Source organism: Stomoxys calcitrans, chromosome 2 (genome assembly GCF_963082655.1).
Source record: "Stomoxys calcitrans chromosome 2, idStoCalc2.1, whole genome shotgun sequence".
NCBI classification, from domain to species: domain Eukaryota; kingdom Metazoa; phylum Arthropoda; class Insecta; order Diptera; family Muscidae; genus Stomoxys; species Stomoxys calcitrans.
Genome location: NC_081553.1, coordinates 122,517,204 through 122,531,023, shown reverse-complemented (window position 1 = coordinate 122,531,023; position 13,820 = coordinate 122,517,204). Strand labels below are relative to the sequence as shown.

The 13,820-nt window shown below is 37.9% G+C and overlaps 1 protein-coding gene across 1 annotated transcript in view; it reads left to right on the top strand.

The window, feature by feature from the left end:
• The first annotated feature begins 727 nt into the window (after positions 1–727).
• LOC106082348 (serine-rich adhesin for platelets) overlaps positions 728–13,820 on the top strand; it is a 530,048-nt gene continuing 516,955 nt past the window's right edge. The window contains exon 1 of the mRNA XM_013244808.2: positions 728–1,413. The gene's annotated coding sequence lies outside the window, so the exon portion shown is untranslated. The remainder of the gene's footprint in view (positions 1,414–13,820) is intronic.

The window sequence follows — 13,820 nt, the reverse complement described above, 5'->3', positions numbered from 1 at the left end:
TGAACTTAAAACTTGAATAAGACTGCACTAAGAAGTTTGCCCCTGTTCCTTAGTGGAATTTTCACGGGCAAACTTTGCAATATTTGCAATGAGCACGCAGTCAGTACGCAGATTTTCTGGATATGGATATTCGACAGAAACAAGCAGACAAAAGATAAAACACAACTCACTGCACCACAACAACAACACAGTCAGGGAAACCTGTCTGCGTACATCTGCTAAATTTTTGAATTGAGTTCTTCCCTTGAAATACATTGTCCTACTTCTATTTCGAATTATATAATCTAATCTGATTTATATTGGATTTGATAATAATCCTTAACGAAATCTCCAAAACGTTACAAATTTACTAACTCGGTGTTTGTAAAGTTTTCGATAACAAAAAATCGCTAATGAATATTAATGTTTTATAACTAATGAATTATTTGATGTAATGCCATAGAAATAAACAAAATACAATATTTCCACAATGCTTTAAGACTTTGTTTTAATAAAATTTTAATTTTCATTTACTTATTACGAAAATCGAGCTAAAAGACGACTTAATCGATAACAATTTTCTAATATTTACGAAAGTCAAAAACAAAAGAAAATAGCCACTAACTCAAAGACCATCGCAATACGGCGGCTTGACGCAGCTAAAAGTATATGCTTGGCATGGATTTTTGACAACAACACGTCGACGTCGCCGCTTGCTGTACTGGCTGAACACTCTCAAAACGTTCGGCTCGCTGTAAAGACCCACAATTAAACGCGGTCAACCGAAATCCCGGAAACCCGAAAAATTAAAGCGAAATACCCAAACTAATATATAAAATTCCGAAGCCCGGCAAGGAAAATCGGAAAACCATGTCCGCAAGAAATACGGTTCAATTTCATGTGTGAATTTAAATAAATGTCTGATACAGTGCAAAGTATTGTAATACACAAGGTAGAAAAGTAAATAAAACATGTAAACAGTGCTTTGAGAAATAACCAATTGCCAATCGCTACAAATATGGAATACAGTGAAATCTTATGAGAAAATTCAATTATGATTGCGCCGAGAAGCAAAAAATTACAAAAAGTGTTTAACAAGTCTTAGAGCAGACGAAGAAGAAATTGAATACAGCAAAAAAAGAAGATAAAAAAACAAGCAGACGTGTTTATTGGAATAAAATTAAAGTGCGAATGAGAATCTTGAATCTGTGCTGCTTTTAAAGTGGAAGTGAATACAAAACAAATAAAATGTCTGTGAAAATAACTTGAGAAGTTAGTTCGAGGGAGAACCTAAGAAAAACCAACAACAGAAGAAAAGTCTTTAAAACTTTAAGACACGGATATTATTCTCACTCTCGTCCCAGCTTCTTCTATCCCATTGGATTACATGGATTAATTTGTAGCAGTTTCATTTGATTCCAGAGCTGACAAAAAGTAAATATTATGGGAATTCTGGGGAAAATCTATAGTTTTATTTTGTTTAACAAATGCAGTGTATTGTTGTTTATCGTTGTTCTCTTTTTTGGCGTTTCTCTTCTTTGAATCTTCTTCTCTGTCTCTCTCACTCACTGGTACGGTGTTGTGCGCCCATTTGTTTTCCACCTTCTTTTATGCAGCCACACAGCAGTGATGGAACTTATGTTACACATTGTACCATTTGTGTTTTAAGCGCTAGGTGCTGAAGAATTTTTTTCGGTTTAGTTCTAGGGCTAATAAGAATTGTCTGTAAATGGCTCTACAATGAAGGAATAATTTATAATGGATACGGATTTATACATGTTACACATTGTTCTTAAGAATAGTTTTCATGGAAATAAATACTAAAATTAACCATGCCTATTTACAATGTTTATAAACACGTAATGTACGTATGTATGTAGGCTCTGCGCCATCGGCTCATAGGTTAGTAAGAACTCATATTACTTGAAACGACTACAAGAAAGTTTTCCCATGAAGATTTCATTAAGCAACAGCGTAGGTACTTCTCTCATATCAAGGAGTATTGTCTGATTCCTCCCCCTCCTTTTTATTGCCGAGTACCAAAGGAGTAGCGCCAAATGATAACAATTTGCAGAGAAGTTTTGACGCTGAATGATTAGGTTCGAATAATGGCGCTAAATTAATTTTACATGTAAAACAACTTTATAAAGAGGTTTTGTTCGAACATGTTATGTCTCTGAGGTTCTTTATCATTAAGATGAATCTTGAATTAAGCACCACTCAAATGTGAAAGAGATATTTTCTTTGAATTTTCTTTTGTTTAGTTTGGTGCTCGACTCCCTTTTTTCAATAAAGCATCTTTCTGGTCTTGAAATGAAAATTAGTGGCTACAATATCATAAATTGAAACGAAACTTTGCACTTATCTACACTTTTTATGAAAAATTTTTGTTTGAAAAAGTAAAAGCGGTTTATTGCCAAAGAGCTCAATCGTATAAACCCTTCTCCATGGATAGCTTTTGAAAAATTATTGGCCTGTCTAAGAAAATCTGGAGATCGATTTATATGGGAGCCAAACGATTTATAGCGTAACTATTTAAGGTTATGAACCTATTTGCTAAGGATGTTCCAGAACATCACGTACAGCGTACTTTCAATCAAATTTGATAAGAATTGTATCCTCTAGATGTTGATGTATAATCGGTTTATATGTGAGCTATATTTAAACAACCAGAGTACAGTAATAAGAACTATTTGTGCAATATTTCGAGAGGCTAGTGGTAATAATCCAAAGGTTACGGTGCTTTCGAAGACGGACGGACATGGCTAGGTGTACATAAAATGTCATGCCCTTTAAGAATGGAAATACTTTATTTGTACATCTCCATTCTATGGTAGAAATTAACGAGCGACTAATGTTATAAAGAATGGCCAGGTTCCTTTCATAAGGCCAGGTATATAAGGTTATTGAATAATTTAACCCAAAAAATAGCATGTTAGGAGACATCTTAGAAAATCACACGCGGTATTTTAGTAATTTCAGTTAAAAATTGAGCTCTAGATAATGAAGTATTCAAATCAGGAGATCTTTTATATCACAACTATATCTAAACATGTGCTATAATACCAAAGCGTTTTTACGCCTAATTTTTCCCCAACACCCAACGCTTGGGTATTTATTGGGTAAATACCCAATTAATACCTTTTTTGGGTATTTATAATTTTGGCGATATCTTGGACATACGAATATTTTCCAAACAATTTTTGATTATTTCGTATTCTTTGTATATAAATCTGATCTTCTGATCTCTTAAAATCCGATTAAAGTTATATATAGCCGCTATATAGACCGATCTCCAGACTTAAAGTCTTGAGGCAATAAATTGGTCATTTCGATGAAATTTGGCACAGTGATTTCTGATAGATCCCTTCCCATTTCTGTGAAGTGCGTTTCAGATCGGACTATATCCCTAAAAGATCCATTTTTTACCCGAATGATGAAATTTGACACAGTGTGTTCTGGTAGACCCCTACCCATTCCTGTCAAATGTGGTCCAGATCGGAACATATAGATCGATCTCCCGATATAGTGTAATGAACATTTAAAATAACATTTTTTTCCGATTTCAATGAAATTTGGCGCAGCGAGTTCTGGTACCTCTATAAACCTTTTTATTGAATATCGTCCAGATCGGACCATATTTGAATATAACTGCCATATAGACCGATCTCCCGATAAAGAGTATTGAGTATCGATCCTCATCAAGCTTTAATAGGTGAGCAAGTTCGTTCCGGTCTATACGACCGATTGTCGCGGGAACAAGATCGCCATTGGTTATTTAAAAGCGCCAATAACTCGCCTTGTCATATCGAGCATCATAGGCATTCAGCTCCTGGCAATCTAAAATCAAGTTTGAAACGGAATACCCTAAGGTAGGCACAAAAACGCCACATTCAGTTGAGTTCACAGCAATTGAGGCATCAGTGGCAAAAATCATGAAACCACAATATTTATATATTTTAAATTCTCTGTTGTAGATCTGACGAATAACTTCTGCAGGGGTACCCTTTTTTTTTTTGATGATAATAGTTCGAGTTTAACTCAGATCTTTTAAGAGGCTCCTGTATGAGCTGTATGAGACCTATACGATCAAAAATATATTTAAATTCATAGTAAATATGGCTGTAGTGTTAGACTGCACCCTAGGGTTGCCTGCCACAATGTCACAGAGACTATAATTAAACATATGAACCCTAGCTATAACTTTTTAAATTGAGTGTACATATTCGCATGGTATTCAGCCAACACTATGCCACAACAACTCAAACGGAAATCAGAGATGTTTACGCAACTAGGTACGTTAGTAAAAATGTACATATGTATGTGCATATAAGCCGACGTGCATCAACATCTCACATGAGGTTCCGCAAACCCAAGTATATCGTTCTGCCAGTCTAAATTCATTTGGCTATTAACAATTGTATCGACTTTATTTTAAACACAATTCGATTCGGGGTTAAGGGAAAGAAAACTACCACCACCATCAACCGTTTTTGTAATATTTTGTGCGTAAACGTACCCATATTTGTATCAATGTTTCTAACATTATCTGCCGCCCACTTGGTTGGTTGTGATGGTTGCGGCATCCCCTTTGCAAAAGTGTTTGTTGTATCGTTGCCCGTCTTTGTTGTTTTTGTTGTTGTTTCCCTCATATACAAGATATGTATTTTCATTGATTCTTTATCTCTTGCATTCGCATTTGATTCGTATGCGTTGCTGCTGCTGTTGCTGCCGTCACAATCGCTGTCGCTTTTGCTGTTGCTGTCGTGGTGGCTTCATTTCATATCTGCCACACCACTAGCAATATTTGCTTCCCGATTTGTTTGTGGGTCTAGTTTGTGATGAGGTTTCATTTTGTATTTTCCTATAAATTTACATCTCTTCGTGTTCCGGATATTTAAAAATAACTTTGAACGAAGAACAAGAAGCAGAAGATGGAAAGCATAACATAACAGCAAATAAAACAACAACCACAAGATTGACTGCGCTTTAAGTGAAATAGCAGAGGAAGAAGAAGAATGGTGTTTGTTAATTTATTTATAACTTTTTATACAACATTTGTTTGTGTTGTTGTGGTAGTAGTAGTAGTATTGTAGTTTTTTTTTTGTTTTGTTTTAACCACCTTCGATTTTCTTTTAGATTTTCCTTCTTCGTTTCTTTTCAATGAGGCCTCTGTTGCCACCAACACCATGTACGTGCGGGCGAACTGGCCGGTAGACGTTACTATTCATTTTAGAAAGAATTTGAAAAACATAATTTCACTTGTAAACCATGTCTGGTGTTTTTGTTTAATTTATTGCAGTTGTTAATTTCATTTTTAATTAGTACTAGTTGTTGGTTTTCTATTAAATTTTTCTGCAGTTTCTGACTAAACCTACAACAAATTGTAACAACAAATTTTGTTGCTGGCGCATATTTTGCATGCTTTTGGCAATTGCTGCCGATGGGCCATTTCCTTGTCTTATTTGTTATAGTTATTTTTTTATTGGCACCCAAACAACATCAAAGCCTAGTGGTAAAAGAAATTTCGAGAAATTTTTGGCGAACGGGCACAACTGTTTGAAGTCAACATTTACCTCAATGTCAAATCAGTGATTTCTCTAAACTGTATTTTTATATCCTCCATCATAGTATAGGGGTTTATAAATATTGTCATTCCATTTGTTACCCAAAATATGGGTCCAAGACTCCATAAGGTATATACATGTATTCCTGATCGTCATATCACTTTAAGTCGAACTAATCATGCCCTTCTCTTGGTTTGTCCGTCTATTGAAAAAACTAACTAACATTTGAAAGAGTAAAGCAAGCCGCTAGAAACTTCGCACATATACATCTTATTGATATACATAGGTCAGTTGGAATTGTAAATAGGCCTATTAGTTTCATTTTCATAAGTTCCGATCTCTCAATTCTCTCTCAAACATCTGGAGGGCGATTTCCTATCCAAATTGGCTGAGATTTTGCACGATGGCGTAGCTCCAATAGCTCACCTACAATATGTAGGTGATAAGTGATCACCATATGTTCTTCCATGAATGCTAGTGTCTTGCCATAATTTTTGTGCAAATTTTTACTGGAAGCCGTTCGCGTACTTTATTTGCCAGCAGAAGAGAGCGGGAGAGTGAGAGCAAGCAAAAGAGTAAAAGAGAGTAAAGGCTGTGCTTACTCTCCTGCAAATTTTGTACTGGCAAATTTTTACTGGAAAAGTACGCGAACAGACCTATTAATCGCATTCGTGTACTCAAATATTTGTGTAAATTTGAACAATTTTTTACTGGAAGTCGTTCACGTGTTTTATTTCCCAGCAAAAAGAGAGGGGATGCTTGAGAGTTTGGTAATTGATAGCTTGCAAGTATCTAAAGAAGGATTTTTTTCCATCATAAATTTCTAGCATCGAAAATCAGCTGTTTTGTAAAAACCACCTGTTTAATTCAAATAAATGGCAAAATAGGGTAAAGGCTGTTCTTAATCTCCTGCAAATGTTTGCGGGAAAGTACGCAAACAGACCAATAATCTCCTCCAGCAGGACCTTAAATAGATCAGACGATAAGCTTCCTGCTTAAAAACTTAATTGATATTGAATATTTCGCAAGCTTCTTTCCTATTTCCTGGGTTGTATTAATTTTACAGTGGTGCCAAAATATGACAAGGCTTGAAATACAATACCTTTCAACGTATGGGGTTGTGGAAAGCGGCTTTGTGGTTGATGGTTAATGCCGATATTTCTCTTGAGTTTTTCTTTTGGCGCGTATGAATAACTGGTCTATGGAAATCCGGGCGTTCGCCGTATACGCGAAAATCCTTTGGACGACTCGAAATATGGCAGAATGAGACTAGGTGGGGACAATTTATAATGCGTTGAAATACCAGAATAGCACCAAACAGGAACTTACCCACGACTTCCGCACTCAAAACAAGATTAATACTGATTACAAATTCTTTCGATTTTCTCCCCGTCTTGTGGTCGATTCTGCGCGATAGACCACTACGATAAGAACTAATATTGAATGTGTTTAAATAATTTACTAACTCTATGATAGTTTTGAGGTTCAATCACTCAAGACATATTTTCGTCTCTTAGAACATACCCAAGCACCAATGGTTTTTTAACACTAGAAATACCAAGATTTCTTATATACCTAGTTCTTTTATACCTGACCAAATCGGTCAAAATGACCGGTTTGATATTTAACTGAAAAAAATAAGATTTTTTTAAACTATGTTCTTTTAACAGTACTTATCGCAGTAATCCCATGGCAGCCGTTGTTCGTACCACCTCGGTGTATAACACACTACTATACTGTGGAACATTGAGGTCCGAGCTTAGCTGCGAGCTACAGGGCGCGTCCACATGTTGCGGATAGTGGAATGCACTATCCGGTGTAGCTGTAACAGCAGTCGCGGACAATCAGCGGTATCGAGCGGAGAGTCTCAGTGAGAGGTTGGGTGGCACTTGCTCTTGCAGAAATTCTGAGTGCATACGATGCTCGATATGACAAGGCGAGTTATTGGCGCCTTTAAATAACCAATGGCCACCCTGTTCCCACGGCGATCGGTCCTTTGGACTGGAACGACTTTGCTCAAATTAAAAATGAATTTGTGTTTTTTGTGGGTTTGTAAATTTGTTTGTTCCGTATAGACTCAAGAACGGCTTAAAAGACTTTCTTAAATTTTTCCAGATTACGTAGGTTGATCTGGGAAGACATATAAGCTATGTAATTATTTCATATTGGTTTGATGGTTAGGGGGAGGGTCCGCCCCCTAACCATCAAAACATTACCGAAAATCAAAGGTGAACCGACTAAGACAATATGGGACTCGAATGAAAGGTATTTAAAAAGGGAGTAAGAGTATGATGTTAAAAATTTGGCTAGGGGCCGCCCCGACCCCAAAACTTCCCAAATTTGGACGATTATGTCAATATGGGACTCAAATGAAAGGTATTGTGGAATGGCACCTTATAATGAGGAACTTTCACAATCGCTTGATTGGCTTTTCATTTCGTGCACAAATTTAATTGTCGAGTTCTTTTCCCGGCATCTCTTCTTAAGCAAAAAAAGGATAAAAAAAGATTTGCTTGGCTATTAGAGCGATATCAAGATATGGTCCGGTTCGGACCACAATTAAATTATATGTCGGAGACCTGTGTAAAAATTCATCCAATTCATTAAGAATTGCGACCTTCGGGGGCTCAAGAAGATTTATATGGGAGCTGTATCAGGCTATAGACCGATTCAGACCATAATAAACAGGTATGTTGCCGGTCATGAGAGGATCCGTTGTACAAAATTTCACGCAAATAGGATAATAATTGCGACCTCTAGAAGCTCAGGAAGTCAAGATCCCAGATCGGTTTATATGGCAGCTATATCAGGTTATTTACCGATTTGAACCTTATTCAGCACAGTTGTTGGAAGTCATAGCAAAACACGTCGTGCAAAATTTTATTCCAATCGGATATGAATTGCGACCTCTAGAGGCTCAAGAAGTCAAGATTCAAGATTGGTTTATATGGCAGCTATATCAGGTTATCGACCGATTTGAACCGAATTTAGCAAAGTTGTTGGTAGTCATCGCAAAACACGTCGTGCAAAATTTCATTCCAATCGGATAAGAATTGCGCCCTCTAGAGGCTCAAGAAGTCAAAACCCAAGATATGTTTATATGGCAGCTATATCATTTTATGGACTGATTTCAACCATACATATCACAGTTATTGGATATCATAACAAAACACGCAAATCATGCAAAATTTCACTCCAATCGGATAAGAATTGTGCTCTCTAGAGGCTCAAGAACTTAAGACCCAAGATCGGCGTATATGGCAGCTGTATCAGGTTGTGGACCGATTTGAACCATACTTGGCGCAGTTTTTTGGTATCATAACAAAACACGTCGTGCAAAATTTCATTCCAATCGGATAAGAATTGCGCCCTCTAGAGTCTCAAGAAGTCAAGACCCAAGAACGGTTTATATGGCAGCTATATGAAAACATGGACCGATATGGCCTATTTACAAGCCGACCTTCACTAATAAGAAGTATTTGCGCAAAATTTCAAGCGGCTAGCTTTACTCCTTCGAAAGTTAGGACGGACGAAGTGACGGACATAGCTAGATCGACATAAAATGTCACGACGATCAAAAATATATGTACTTTATGGGGTCTCAGACGAATATTTCGAGTAGTTACGAACTATGGTGGAGGGTATAAAAACACATTTTTCAGCCTAACTTTAAAAAACAAGGGTTTCTGTTTTTTATTTGTAATAGAAACAGATTACCCCGTGGTTTGCAGTCGGACAAAAACCGATTGTAAAAATTTTATTTTTTTTTAATTTTATTTTTATAAAATTAAATTTTTTTACATTTTAGTCCTTTATAACTTTGGAGCATACCGAATAAAAAATATTGTTATAATAATTAATTTTGGTAGTTCATAATGAAAACTACTTTTATTTTTATCAAAAAAAAAATCATTTTAGCTCTTTTAATAAATGGGCGATGGGTAAATACCCAAAAGGTTTTTACCCGGTAAATTGGATAAATACCCGAATATTTACCCGTTTATACCCAAAAGCTGCGTATTTATACTTTTGTGGATATCTTGGGTACAAAAACCTTTTCCAAACAAATTTTGATGATTCCGTATTATTTGTATAAAAACCTGACCTTCTGATTTCATAAAATCGGATTTTAGTTATATATAGCCGCTATATAGGCTTAAAAATCTGAGGCAATCCCATGGCAGCCGGTTGTACGCACCGGATTGACCCGATGGAGTTCTTCATCGGCAAGGGCTGTCGTCTCAGTGTTTAACACACTGCTACAACAACAACAACAACTGAGGCAATAAATTGATAATTTTTCATCCGATTTCGATGAAATTTGGCACACTGATTTTTGGCACATTGATTTCTATCCATTTCTGTGAAGTGCGTTTCAGATCGAACTATATTTGGATATAGCTACCCTATAGACCGACCATTCGATCTCCTGATATAGGGTATTGAGGGCATAAAAGATCCATTTATTACCCGAATTCGATGCCATTTGGCACAGTGTGTTCTGGTAGACCCCCTACCCATTCCTGTCAGCTGTGATAAAGATCGGCTCATATTTGGATGTAGCTGCCATATATACCGATCTCCCGATATAGTATAATGTGCATATAAAAGGAGCATTTTTCATCCTATATCGATGAAATTTTGCACAATGAGCTTTGATAGATCTCTATACTTTTGTATCGATCATCGCCCAGATCGGATCATATTTGGATATAACTGCCATAATGACCGATCTCCCGTTATAGAGTATTGAGCCTATAAAAGGAGCATTTTTAACCCGATTTGAATGAATTTTGAGACAGTGCGTTTTGATAGACCTCTATACTTGTCTGTTGAATATTGTCCAGATTGGACCATATTTGGATATATCTGCCATATAGACCGATCTCCCGATATAGAGTATTGAGCCCATAAAAGGAGAATTTTTCATCCGATTTTGATGAAATTTAAAACAGCGCATTTTGGCACCCCTCTGAATCTTTTGTTGAATATCGTCCAGAGTGGGCACTTCCAGAACTCACTGTGCCAAATTTCATCAAAACTTTAAGTCTGCAGATTGGTCTATATAGCGGCGATATATAACTAAACTCCAATTTTATGATACCAGAAGATCAGGTTTATATACAAAGAATACGAAATCATCCAATATTGTTCGGGAAATTTTTTTATACCCAAGATATATGCAAAATAATAAATGACCAAAAAGAGATTTATTGGGTATTTACCCAATAAATAACCAAGCGTTGGGTATTTGCCCGATAGAAACCCATCTCTAACAAAGACACTTTTAGGTTACATGGGTGCATACTAACTTTTGTTAGCCAGTGTATATAAAATAGCATTTTTGACTCTTGCGACCACAACGCAAATATTTTTGGTAAAAAGCTGCCATCATAAATACCCGAAACAAATGGCAACCAACCCATCATAATTAACGCCCGATCTGATCACATTAAATATCGCCATAAACTTTGTTTTTAATAACCAAAAAAAAAAAAAAATAAACAAAAAATTACCAAAAACTCATAAAAAAAAACAATATTGCGACAGAATATGCAAGTATTTATGACCCGCAAGGGGCTCACCAGAAATCTGGCACGAAAGTTAAAAATCCCATTACAAATCGCTTAAGCAAAGTCAAAGAGCAATTCCAATGATTTAATGAAGTGTTTATGAAAAAATTGCTGCCTATATGAATTCATCTCAGAAGAAAAAAAGAGATCGAATGAAATAACAGAAATAATAAAAGAAGAAGAAATCTGCCAACACGGAAGCAAAACAAACAATAACAAAGACTGAGCAACGTCTCTCATTTGGTAATTCGGTTCAGCCAAGCCAATAGGCAGGCGGGCAGGCGACAGTGTACTGGTATGGTTCCATCATGATATAGTTAGGCCAAACATTTATTGTTCGATTCTTGTCTCCTCCCCGTGTGGCAGACGTAATGGCAAGTAGTGGACTGGTCTTGGTAATGGCAAAGCTGATGGTGGTTGTGGCTGTTGCTGCTGCGCTGGTGAATGTTGCTGGTATTTTCACAAGTGTTGACGTTGCATGTAATAATAAAAAGAAAACCAATAACAGATAGACCCAAACTCATGATCGGCACAACCACCATCACCACCACCACCATCATCATCAGCATCAAGCTCCGAAAGAGAATTCCATAGCCATAATCTGTGCGAAGAAAAAGTAAAATAACGCTTGTTGCAGATCAGCAGCATGCACACTAAAGTTCATAGTTTGTGGTGCACTATGGAAACGAATGGCCAGAGAAACATAAACAAACCGAACACAAAAAAAAAAAGAAAATGATGCGTTTCTTTTTTTTCTTCATCGAAATGAAAGGGGTCGCCTACGTAAGCACGCACCAGTAACGCGACCATCAAAAATCATGGCACATCTTCGGTCTTTCACATTTTGCTCCAAAGTCTCTGCGACTTTCGAGACTGCCCATTGAATTGTTATGATTTTTTCTCATATCTAGTTATTAGGGGCTCATAAATCTTTATTATGAAATGACCAACAATTACTTTCAACAATTTCTTTTTATTCGAAACTTGAATATGAGATCGACGGGCTTACATATACTAATATTTTACTTTGGTTTTTTTAACCCCCCCCCCCATCATTGTTTGGGGTCATTTTTAATGTATATATACTAAAAATATTTTTTTTATGATTACTTTGACATTCCCGAATTCTGCCTGAGAAATTTTGCACTGATACCTCTTATTGATGTACATCGTTAGGGCTTACAACTGGGTATTATCAGTTTCCATGTTAGTTGGCTTTCATTAACCGTTTGGTCCATTAGTCGAAAATGCAATAGATTTGCAAACGCCCCTCCTTTTCTGACATCTAATTTCGAAATATATTTTTCCACTTGGCCTAACCATAGGAGCTTCAGTTTTCTACTTTTGCATTTAACATCCGAATAAGTAGACTGATAAGCTGGAACTTCTTCATGGATTCAGACAACATGACTCAGCCAACATAATCGTTATTGTGCTATGTTTCATTACACCAACATTGTCATGCAGGCCATGACTCATGCGCGGATATTCCCCATCAACGCAGATCACCGAATCCGAACATGGTGCAGCTAAACTAAATCACTTCGTACAGAACTTTTAAATGGCTGGAAATCTTACAAAGTTTATTGTTGTCACCGACTAGAGGGCCACGCCGTTATCCATCCCAGATTCCAACAAAATTATAAAATCACTCGGGGGGTCGAAAGACTGTAGAGAGCTCAGTGAATAGAGGAGGAGGTGTTCACCCCTAATCCAACGCCTTCTCTCCGTCATCGCGGGGCATTGACACAGTTGATGCTCAACCTTCTCCAACTCCTCCTCATCCTCACACACTCTGCGAAATCTAAATCGTCTCGATCCCATCGCCATGTTAGCGAGCTGACATTGCAGTGGCCCCCACCACTCCTCCAAGATCACGATTCCCCATCTCGAGAACAATCAACGTCTTCGTTACGGGGAACACCGGCCACCAAGCTTTGACAATCTTAACAACGCTATTCCCTGCTGAGGCAGCACATTCGTCATAGTAGGAATCCACCATCCCAAACAGTCAAAATACAGAAGAGGGTTCATAATCGGCGTCGCACTCTCAGAGTTCATTCGTAACCCATACCTGGCCACCTCCTCAGCCGCTTCGTTCCCCGCCACACCTTGATGGTTCGGATGCCGGCACAATCTAACAGCAGCCTCCAAACGTCCGAGATGCTCCTTGGATCTCCCTACAAGCCTCGCCCTCACGTGGCCCGCAGCCAGGGCCTTCTACGCCGCCTGACTGTCCACATAAATCGTGACAATCTGAGAGGGCCGCCGCTGCCGCCTTAGGGAGGTTTAAGGTTCTGAGGATATCAAAACCCTCTGCCTCTATCCATCCAGAAGTCTATGTACAAAACAAAAACCCCTGCCCCCATCCAGCTTGGACCCTTCTGTGTAGACAGAGGAAACCGCCCCCAGACCAAAGCTCCCTCGCAAGGAAGACAACCCCCTTATCACCATCGAAGAAAGATCGGCCCAGCACATATTCCGTCGCGTCGCCAATGTCACGTAGTCGTCCCACGCCGTCTTTCCACAGAACAAACGAATGCCCAAAATCCAAATGGCGCCATTTTCTCAATCTGAGAGCACTCTTCAACGCCGCACACTCCAAGTGCAAGTGCAAAGGTTTGAGATTAAGTATGCCATGGCTGCCGGTTGTACGTCCTTTATCGTAAAGGGCTGCCGCCTCCGTGCAAGGCATACTGCT